This window comes from Harpegnathos saltator, unplaced genomic scaffold (genome assembly GCF_003227715.2).
Source record: "Harpegnathos saltator strain DR-91 unplaced genomic scaffold, Hsal_v8.6 scaffold708, whole genome shotgun sequence".
NCBI lineage: Eukaryota > Metazoa > Arthropoda > Insecta > Hymenoptera > Formicidae > Harpegnathos > Harpegnathos saltator.
The window spans coordinates 1,089,857-1,102,306 of NW_020230547.1; positions in this window are offsets into that span (position 1 = coordinate 1,089,857).

A 12,450-nucleotide genomic window follows, 5' to 3' on the forward strand; every position below is an offset into this window, starting at 1 on the left:
GTCCAAGTGCAATGACAATTTGTTCTTATTTTTCAGCTACTTACCCCTCTAATCTTATTCAACAAATTAACTTGGATAAACGAACGATTCGTATCAATTTTTTGTCCTTAAAAAAAATGAGAAAATAAATCAGTACCGAAAACCGAATATCGATTAATACCATAAATCAGTGTTAGAAAATTGTCCAAGTGCAATGACAATTTGTTCTCATTTTTCAGGTACTTACCACTCTAATTTGCTCAACAAATTAACTCGGTTAAACGAACGATCCATATCAATTTTTCTTTTCTTATAGAGAAATGACAGAATAAATCAGTACCGAAAACCGATCAATATCTAATCTTTTCATCAAATTAACGCGGGTAAATGAACGATTTGTATTAATTTTCTGTTTTCTTATAGAGAAATGGAAGAGTAAAATAGTACCGAAAATCGAATATCGATTATACCATAAATCAGTGTCAAAAAATTGCACACGTGCAATGACAGTTTGTTCTTATTTTTCAGGCACTTACCCCTCTAATCTTATTCAACAAATTAACTCGGATAAACGAACGATTCGTATCAATTTTTTTTGTCTTATAAAAAAGTGAGAAAATAAATCAGTACCGAAAATCGAAGACCGTTCAATATCTAATTTTTTCATCAAATTAACGCGGATAAATGAACAATTTGTATCAATCTTTTCTTTTATAGAGAAATCAAAGACTAAATCAGTATCGAAAACCGGATATTGATCAATACTATAAATCAGTTAGAAAATTGTCTAAGTGCAATGACAAGCTGTTTTCATCTTGCAGGTACTTACCTCACTAATTTATTCAACAAATTAAGTCGGATAAAAGAACGATTCGTATCAATTTTTATTCTCTTATAAATAAATTAGAGAATCAGTCGGTCACCGAAAATTGAAAACCGATCAATATTTAATTTATTCATCAAATTAACGCGGATAAATGAATGATTCGTATGAATTTTTTTTTCTTATAGAGAAATGAAAGAGTAAATCAGAACCGAAAATCTAATATCGATTAATACCATAATTCAGTGTCAAAAAATTGTCCAAGTGCAATAACAATTTGTTTTCATTTTTCAGGTACTTACCCCTTTAATCTTATTCAACAAATTAACTCGGATAAACGAACGATTCGTATCAATTTTTTTTGATTTATAAAAAAATGAGAGAATAAATCAGTACCGAAAATTGAAGACCGTTCAATATTTAATTTATTCATCAAATTAACGCGGATAAATGAACGATTCGTATTAATTTTCTGTTTTCTTATACAGAAATTGAAAGAGTAAATCAGTACTGAAAATCGAATATCGATTAATACTATAAATCAGTGTCAAAAAATTATCCCATTGCAATGACAATTTGTTCTTATTATTCAGGTACATAATCCTCCAATCTTATTCAACAAATTAACTCGGATAAACGACCGATCCATATCAATTTTTTTGTCTTATAAAAATATGAGAAAATAAATCAATACCGAAAATCGAATATCGATTAATATCATAAATCAGTGTCAAAAAATTGTCAAAGTGCAATGACAATTTGTTTTCATGTTGTAGGTACTTACCCCTCTAATCTTATTCAACAAATTAACTCGGATAAACGAACGGGTCGTATAAATTCTTTTTGTTTTATAAAAGAATGAAAAAATAAATCAGTACCGAAAACCGAAGACTGATCAATATTTAATTTATTCAACATATTAACGCGGATAAATGAACGATTCGAATGAATTTTCTTTTCTTATAGAGAAATGAAAGAGTAAATCAGCACCGAAAATCGAATATCGATCAATACCGTGAATCAGTATCAGAAAATTGTTCAAATACAATGACAATTTGTTCTCATTTTTCAGGTATTTATCCCTGTAATTTACTCAACAAATTAACTCGAATAAATGAATGATTCGTATCAATTTTTCTTGTCTTATAAAGAAATGAGAGAATAAATCAGTACCGAAAACTGAAGACCGATCAATATTTAATTTATTCATCAAATTAACGCGGATAAATGAACGCGTCGTAACAATTTTTTTTCTCGTAGAGAAATGAAAGACGAAATCAGTATCGAAAATCGAATATCGATCAATACTATAAATCAGTGTCAGAAGATTGTCCAAGTGCAATGACAATTTGTTCTCATTTTTCAGGTACTTACCCCTCTAATTTATTCAACAACTTAATTCGGATATATAAACGAAGGATTCGTATTAATTTTTTCTTCTCTTATAGAGAAATGAGAAAATAAATCAGTACCGGAAATCGAATATCGATTAATATCGTAAATCAAAATTTATATTGCTGTTTAATTCCATCGTCGCAAAAGATTTGACGTTTTCTCTATCCTAGTGCTAACTTGTAGAAAATTTGGTACTCATCTCTATTTGACAAAAGTACGTCGGACTTTCTGTACTAACTAATATAAAAAATTTTTTTCCATTCTTATTTTTTCTACGTCTAATATTTTAATACCGAATCTGTCGAAATGAACCGGTCTGCAGAAATCCTGGCAAGACGTTTCTCTCTCTTTCTCGCTCTCCTCTCTCTTCGTCTCTGAATCGCCGCTAACGATCGAAAACCGCAAACGGAAAGTAACGAAAATTTATTCATCCAACTAAAACGTTCTCCGTGTTATTTTTTAAGCGTTGGATAAATACCGATCCGGCGTTTTGTCAAATATCTAACAAAAGTATCTCCGTTTTTTTCTTGCCGACATTCAAATCGATAAGTTTTCTACAAGTTAGGATTTGATAAAGAAAAAGTCTTTCCCGAGTCGAAATATTAATTCTACATTGATCCTGCAAATTGCATCCAATTTGAAAAATCAATGCAGAATATCTAGATGCGCAATAGTGAACAAGCTTTGTCCTACCTGAACGTTACATCTGGCTACTCTCGCAGTCTCGCCCATGATGACTCTTCAACAGCGACGTATTCCGCAGTTATTTAATACTCGTTTATCTCGATAATGTATATGTACTTAATCCTTATATTCTTAATTTAAATGAGCAATTTTTGTTGATGTTGATTATATATTCGCTTAACAGCGCAAGAGAAACAGCAAAAGAGAACAAAGATAAAAACTGATAGAACTGCCTTTGTTAGAACTGCGCGTGAGATAAATATATAAGGATTAAATAATCATATAAGAATTAGAGGAAATGGGAGATGAAAAACACTTTTTATTCTCATCATTCTTAAAGTTCTTTTTTCCTTTTTTCTTCCCTTTTTTGTCTTTTCTTTTTTCTAATCAGAATGATGAGAATTGTAGCTCTCAAAAGAGCTGAAGCTGCAAAGGCAAAGACAACGGTTATGTCTAATAATGCTGTTTCACTAATAGAGATTTTCATTCAGATTCGGTACAATAAGAAAGATAAACAAGAATGAGAAACGGACATTCTAGCAGATTCTAAACGAAAACAGCAATCTGAGCATTATTAGACGAATAAAAATCAACACTTGTAAAATTTATATCAGATTCTAAGATCATTATTCATAGTTTTCTAAATTGTGTGCAACTTTTTCATTGAGAATATATAATACATAATTAAAAATTTATATTCATAAACCTTAGCTTGCCTCAGCAGCCTTGTTTGAATAGACATTCATATTTTATGAGAAAAGAAAAGTAGAACTCATGTTACGTGAAATTAGGTTAACGAATAATTAAATCTGAAGCTATTTTATCATTTTTCAAGTGATAAACTATGAATGCTGATCTGATTTCGACTCGGGTATGTCCTTACTTCGAGTAAGGTCCGTTAAAATCAGAAAAATCCTGCGTAATAATAATGACTAGAGGTACCTCGAATACCATACATGACGTATCGCTGTCCACGTCTCTCGGTGCGCTCCAAGTCCTCTCTCCATCCTGACTTCTCGATCCGACGTCCTCCTTCTGGTTACTCCGTCGCAGCACCTCCGGATACTCCATCGTAGCACTGGCGACGACACTGACTCTAGCTCTAACACTCGCGCAAGTAAGATTCGGACAAAGAAACGCGTATTAACCGATACGAATACCGACCGACACTCGTACTACTCTGCGTCGCGGTATGCGCGTCATTCGTCGGCCCGAGGCGCAATGTCCTTTCCGCAATCACGGGGTCACGTATAAGCGTACGAAACCAAACAATCGGGAAAGCACGGTTACCCCCCACCTTGCCGATCAGTGTTGATGCCTGTGTCGTCCGTTAGCCGAAAATGAAAACAACTCGTGTTTTCAAAGCATGCCTGTGAGAGTCTCAGCTTCAAACTTCACAATACCTATTTACGTCTGTTCCAAGAATCATATTATGCCGAATTCAAACTGTCTCTATTGACATGACATACACGAGATCTGCGATCGCATCATTGATCTTTCTTTGGACAAGAAAATCCCGAGAGGAACGCTATTCGAGAATATCTTCGAGAATAAATTTTTATAACACGATATAATTTTTACTTTTAAAAGTTTATGTACACATATTATAAAAACTCATGTTATGTGCATAATATATATCTTAAAAAAGAAAATAATTTGAATTTGAGATTTCTAAAAATATTAAGTTAAGTATACAATAATCATATATATATGTTAGGTTTCACAGTTGGCGCCAGTGTTCTAATATATCACTTCTTTTGTACAGTAGAAAAGTGTTGCAGAGTTCTATTACAGTTATAAGTTTTATTTGTAAAAGCTTATGTACACATATATACAATAAAAAAATAATTTGAATTTGATACTTCTAAAAATAACACAATACGCGTTGCGCTTGTACTTGGCGCCTTTTTTTTACCTTTTTGTTTAAAAAGGTAAGTTTTATATAATATTAAATATATGTACGTTTCACGTATAACGTGATTGACTTGGAGTACTCCGTGCCTACGCGTGTTATTCATAGCGACGCATTCATACTTTCCCTGATCTGTTACATCGGATTCGATAATCTGCACCTGAAACATAAAATGTGATATTCTCGAATAGCGTTCCTCTCGGGATTTTCTTGTCCAAAGAAAGATCAATGATGCGATCGCAGATCTCGTGTATGTCATGTCAATAGAGACAGTTTGAACTCGGCGTAATATGATTCTTGGAACAGACGTAAATAAGTATTGTGAAGTTTGAAGCGAGTCTCTCACAGGCATGCTTTGAAAACACGAGGTGTTTTCATTTTCAGCTAACGGACGACGCAGGCATCAACACTGATCGGCAAGGTGGGGGGTAACCGTGCCTTCCCGATTGTTTGGTTTCGTACGCTTATAAATGACTCCGTGATTGCGGAAAGGACATTGCGCCTCGGGCCGACGAACGACGCGCATACCGCGACATAGAATAGTACGAGTGTCGGTTAATACGCGTTTCTTTGTCCCCGAATCTTACTTGCGCGAGTGTTAGAGCTAGAGTCAGTGTCGTCGCCAGTGCTACGATGGAGTATCCGGGGGTGCTGCGACGGAGTAACCAGAAGGAGGACGTCGGATCGAGAAGCCAGGATGGAGAGAGGACTTGGAGCGCGCCGAGAGACGTAGCCGAGGACAGCGATACATCATGTATGGTATTCGAGGTACCTCGAATAATTATTATTAGCAAGATTTTTCTAATTTTAACGGATCTTACTCGAAGTAAGGACATACCCGAGTCGAAATTAGATCAGCATTCATAGTTTATCATCTGAAAAATGATAAAATAGTTTGAGATTTGATTATTCATTAACCTAATTTCACGTAACATGAGTTGTACTTTTCTTCTCTCATAAAATATGAATGTCCATTCAAGCAAGGTTGCTGAGGCAAGCTAAGGTTTATCAATACAAATTTTTAATTATGTTCTCAATAAAAAGTTGCACATAATTTAGAAAACTATGAATAATGATCTTAGAATTTGATATAAATTTTACAAGTGTTGATTTTTATTCGTCTAATAATGCTCAGATTGCTGTTTTAGTTTAGAATCTGCTAGAATATCCGTTTCTCATTCTTCTTTATCTTTCTTATTGTACCGAATCAGAATTAAAATCTCTATTAGTGAAACAGCATTATTAGACATTAACCGTTGTCTTTTTGCAGCTTCAGCTCTTTTAAGAGCTACAATTCTCATCATTCTCATTAGAAAAAAGAAAAGAAAAAAAAGAGAAGAAGAAAGGAAAACAAAACTTTAAGAATGATGAGAATAAAAAGTATTTTTCATCTCCCATTTCCTCTAATTCTTATATGATTATTTAATCCTTATATATTTATCTCACGCGCAGTTCTAACAAAGGCAGTTCTATTTACGTTTTTATCTTTGTTTGTTGTACGTTTTTATCTTTCTTGCGCTGTTAAGCGAATATATAATCAAAATCAATAAAAATTGCTCATTTAAATTAAGAATATAAGGATTAAGTACATATATGTTATCGAGATAAACGAGTATTAAATAACTGCGGAATACGTCGCTGTTGAAGACTCATCATGGGCGAGACTGCGAGAGTAGCCAGATGTAACGTTCAGGTAGGAGAAAGCTTGTTCACTATTGCGCATCTAAATATTCTGCATTGATTTTTCAAATTGGATGCAATTTGCAGGATCAATGTAGGATTAATATTTCGACTCGGGAAAGACTCGGGAATGAGAACGAATTGTCATTGCACTTGGACAATCTTCTGACACTGATTTCTGATATTGATCGACATTCGACTTTCGGTACTGATTTACTCTTTTATTTCTCTATAAAGGAAAAAAAGATTGATACAAATCGTTCGTTTATCCACGTTAATTTGATGAATAAATTCGATATTGATCGGTATTCGATTTTCGGTACTGATTTCTCCTTTCATTTTTCTATAAGAATAGAAAAAATTCAGACGAATTGTTCATTTATCCGCGTTAATTTGATATATAAATTAAATATTGATCGATTTTCAATTTTCGGTACTAATTTATTCTCTCATTTCTTTATAAGACAAGAAAAATTGATATGAATCATTCGTTTATTCGAGTTAATTTGTTGAGTAAATTAGAAGGATAAATTCCTGAAAAATGAGAACAAATTGTCATTGCACTTGGACAATTTTCTGACACTGATTTACGGTATTGATCGATATTCGATTTTCGGTACTGATTTACTCTTTCATTTCTCTAAGAAAAAAATAATTCATACGAATCGTCCATTTATCCGCGTTAATTTGACGAATAAATTAAATATTGATCGGTTTCAATTTTCGGTACTGACTAATTCTCTAATTTCTTTATAAGAGAATAAAAATTGATACGAATCTTTCTTTTATCCGACTTAATTTTTTGAGTAAATTAGTGGGGTAAGTACCTGCAAGATGAAAACAACTTGTCATTGCACTTGGACAATTTTCTTGACATTGATTTATGATATTGATCAGTCTTCGGTTTTCGGTACTAATTTATTTTCTCATTTTCTTATAAGACAAAAAAAATTCATACGAATCGTTCATTTATCCGCGTTAATTTGATGAACAAATTAGGTTTTGATCGATCTTTGGTTTTCGGTACTGATTTATTCTATAATTTATTTATAAGAAAAGAAAAATTGATACGGATCATTCGTTTATCCGAGTTAATTTATTGAATAATATTAGAGGGGTAAGTACCTGAAAAATGAGAACAAATTGTCATTGCACTTGGACAATTTTCTGACACAGATTTACGGTATTGATCGATATTCGATTTTCGGTACTGATTTACTCTTTCATTTCTCTATAAGAAAAAAAAATTTATACGAATCGTTCATTTATCCGCGTTAATTTGATGAATAAATTAAATATTGATCGGTCTTTGGTTTTCGGTACTGATTTATTCTGTCATTTATTTATAAAAAAAGAAAAATTGATACGGATCATTCGTTTAACCGAGTTAATTTGTTGAGTAAATTAGAGGGGTCAGTACCTGAAAAATGAGAACAAATTGTCATTGCACTTGGACAATTTTCTGACATTGATTTATGGTATTAATCGATATTCGGTTTTCGGTACTGATTTATTTTCTCATTTTCTTAAAAGACAAAAAAAATTGATTCGAATCGTTCGTTTATCCAAGTTAATTTGTTGAATAAAATTAGAGGGGTAAGTACCTGAAAAATGAGAACAAATTGTCATTGCACTTGGACAATTTTCTGACACAGATTTACGGTATTGATCGATATTCGATTTTCGGTACTGATTTACTCTTTCATTTCTCTATAAGAAAAAAAAATTTATACGAATCGTTCATTTGTCCGCGTTAATTTGATGAATAAATTAAATATTGATCGGTCTTTGGTTTTCGGTACTGATTTATTCTGTCATTTATTTATAAAAAAAGAAAAATTGATACGGATCATTCGTTTAACCGAGTTAATTTGTTGAGTAAATTAGAGGGGTCAGTACCTGAAAAATGAGAACAAATTGTCATTGCACTTGGACAATTTTCTGACATTGATTTATGGTATTAATCGATATTCGGTTTTCGGTACTGATTTATTTTCTCATTTTTTTAAAAGACAAAAAAAATTGATTCGAATCGTTCGTTTATCCAAGTTAATTTGTTGAATAAAATTAGAGGTGTAAGTACCTGAAAAATGAGATCAAATTGTCATTGCACTTGGACAATTTTCTGACACAGATTTACGGTATTGATCGATATTCGATTTTCGGTACAGATTTACTTTTTCGTTTCTCTATAAGAAAAAAAATTCACACGAATCGTTCATTTGTCCGCGTTAATTTGATGAATAAATTAAATATTGATCGGTTTCAATTTTCGGTACTGATTGATTCTCTAATTTCTTTATAAGAGAATAAAAATTGATACGAATCGTTCTTTTATCCGACTTAATTTGTTGAGTAAATTAGTGGGGTAAGTACCTGCAAGATGAAAACAACTTGTCATTGCACTTGGACAATTTTCTTGACATTGATTTATGGTATTGATCAGTCTTCGATTTTCGGTACTGATTTATTTTCTCATTTTTTTATAAGACAAAAAAAAATTTATACGAATCGTTCGTTTATCCGAGTTAATATGTTGAATAAGATTAGAGGGGTAAGTACCTGAAAAATAAGAACAAAATGTCATTGCACGTGGGCAATTTTTTGACACGGATTTATGGTATTAATCGATATTCGATTTTCGGTACTGATTTACTCTTTCATTTCTGTATAAGAAAACAGAAAATTAATACGAATCGTTCATTTATCCGCGTTAATTTGATGAAAAGATTACGTATTGATCGGTCTGCGGTTTTCGGTACTGATTTATTCTGTCATTTCTTTATAAGAAAAGAGAAATTGATACGGATCGTTCGTTTAACCGAGTTAATTTCTTGAGAAAATTAGAGTGGTAAATACCTGAAAATTGAGAACAAATTGTCATTGCACTTGGACAATTTTCTGACACTGATTTATGGTATTAATCGATATTCGGTTTTCGTTACTGATTTATTTTCTCATTTCTTTAAAAGACAAAAAAATTGATACGAATCGTTCGTTTATCCAAGTTAATTTGTTGAATAAGATTAGAGGGGTAAGTACCTGAAAAATGAGAACAAATTGTCATTGCACTTGGACAATTTTTTGACACTGATTTATGATATTAATCGATATTCGATTTTCGGTACTGATTTATTCTGTCATTTCTCTATAAGGAAAAAAAATTCATACGAGTCGTTCATTTATCCGCGTTAATATATTGAATAAATTAAATATTGGTCAGCCGTCGGTTTTCTGTACTTTTCTGTACGATTCTTTACGATTCTTTTATCCGACTTAATTTGTTGAGTAAATTAATAGGGTAAGTACCTGCAAGATGAAAACAACTTGTCAGTGCACTTAAATAATTTTCTAACGCTGATTTATAGTATTGATCAATATCCGGTTTTCGGTACTGATTTAATCTTTAATTTCTCTATAAAAGAAAAAAAGATTGATACAAATCGTTTGTTTATCCACTTTAATTTGATGAATAAATTCGATATTGATCGGTATTCGATTGTCGGTACTGATTTCTCCTTTCATTTCTCTATTAGAAAAGAAAAATATTCAGACGAATTGTTCATTTATCCGTGTTAATTTGATGAAAAAATTAGATATTGAACGGTCTTCGATTTTCGGTACTGATTTATTTTCTCATTTTTTTATAAGACAAGAAAAATTGATACGAATCGTTCTTTTATCTGAGGTAATTTGTTGAACAAGATTAGAGGGGCATGTACCTGAAAAATAAGAACAAATTGTCATTGCACGTGTGCAATTCTTTGACACTGATTTATGGTATTAATCGATATTCGATTTTCGGTACTGATTTAGTCTTTCATTTTTCTATAAAAAAACAAAAAATTAATACGAGTCGTCTATTAATCCGCGTTAATTTGATGAATAAATTAGGTATTGATCAGCCTTCAGTACTGATTTATGCTCTCATTTCTTTATAAGAGAAGAAAAATTGGTACGAATTGTTTGTTTAACCGGGTTAATTTGTTGTGTAAATTACAGCGGTAACTACCTGAAAAATGAGAACAAATTGTCATTGGACAATTTTCTGACACTGATTTATGGTATTAATCGATATTCGATTTTCGATACTGATTTAATCTTTCATTGCTCTATAAGAAAAGGAAAAATTGATACGAATCGTTCATTTATCCGCGTTAATTTTTTTTTTATTATATATAAGTGGTCCATGGGACGATTAAATATTCGAATACATGTTGTCGTATCATAGTCTCCTCTATATTAAACGATTTGACGCGACTGGAGACATGATATATCTTTGCCCGCATCCCATTCCCTTCGTCCTGCTGCCCTGTATAAAATGTCGAATTGAGACGTATTAAAAAGTATTGACATTTTGCATATGTCTGAATTCTGAATCTTTTTGATCCGAAGAAAAGGATTGAGAAGTATTAGTTCCCATTAAATTTTACTGCGCTAAATGCGAGACGTTCTCTTTCGCCTGGGTGCCTCCTCAGGGAAATTTCTCTGGTACGCTAAATCCCGTAAGCCCATCAGTCTTTGTAGTATATCTCGTCAGTGCATAAGGTTTATATTGCCTGTACATACATATTTTGAAATATTTTCTTTGGATATTATATCAAACGGATTTTGCGTGTCACGTAATATCCTTCGGACTACACAGAAATTATTATATTGATCATTTTGATTTCGTTGGTATTCATTGAATTATCCAGAACGCGCAACTGTCATGTTGAACGACTCAATTGTCGTGTGAAATGTTTCGATTTTCACAAATTGATATAAAATTTTTCATTTTTCACTGATTCACAGAAGTCTTTCACTTTTTATTAGTTCACGCTAGGGAAAAGATTCATGATCGCTGCCCAGCTGCAACGCTTTTCGAATCATCTATGACGGCGCGCTTTTACTCCTCAGATTTCTGTCATTAATAACTCGATAATTATTGCGAATCTCGCAAAATGGTTATGTTTGTCTTAACCCAATCTACCCTCACACTCGGGTCGGCAGCTAATCACCGGACATTTCGTATGATCTTCATGATATTAATCATACACAATGTCAATTCATTTTTTTTTGCACATGTTAACATGTTAATTCATGTTATAAACGCGTAACAATGTGCGAGACCGTGCTTGTCAAGTCAACGCTATTATGGTTGTAGCACGGACATAAACCGCCTAAAAATGGATGTAGCACGGACTGCCACCCTATACAGGTTTTACCGCCGAAACCTGAAAGTGGATGTAGCATCGTAGTTCCCCTCTCAAAATGGATGCAGATGACGTCCTTTCCCAGTGCGGAAAGTCGGTGTCGTCGAAAGCACCGTGTTGGCCGCTCTCACGTTCTTCTCTGCTTAAAACGTCATGCCAGACGTTTTATTGGTTGCGAAGTATCTAAAGATAAATTCGAAATAGACGTTCTTAGATACAAGATCCAACTATAAATACTGGGCTTAGTCCAATTAAAATACCAGATGATAACATCATACCAACGTTTTAATTTTCCACTCAACAACGTAAGTGTTGCATAACACAGTCACATCATTGAGAGAAAATGACGAACTATTGCACGTTATCAAAAGAATTCTAAAGATGTTCGAAACGAGCAGGATACCTTTTGTTAAACTACTTAATTTATATTACATCGAGGAATCGAGTCTCGAATATCGACTCTTCAGCCTTACATCGCTCGTCTCATTAATTACTAAAAAAATAACTGCGTTCCTTCTTTCTCTCTCTCTCTCTCTCTCTCTCTCTCTCTCTCTCTCTCTCTCTCTCTCTCTCTCTCTCTCTCTCTCTCCTCTCTCTCTCTCTCTCTCTCTCTCTCTCTCTCTCTCGTCCTCCCAGAAGAATTCTGCAATCAAGTGCAAGCAACCATCTCCCCCAAGTGTAGAAAGTGCAGCGCGCCGAGGGGGAGCAAATCTTCAAAAGTTTCCACACTAATCGAGCGAGCAGCATCTCCGGCGGGCGTGCGAACGCGAGAAATCCGGCGT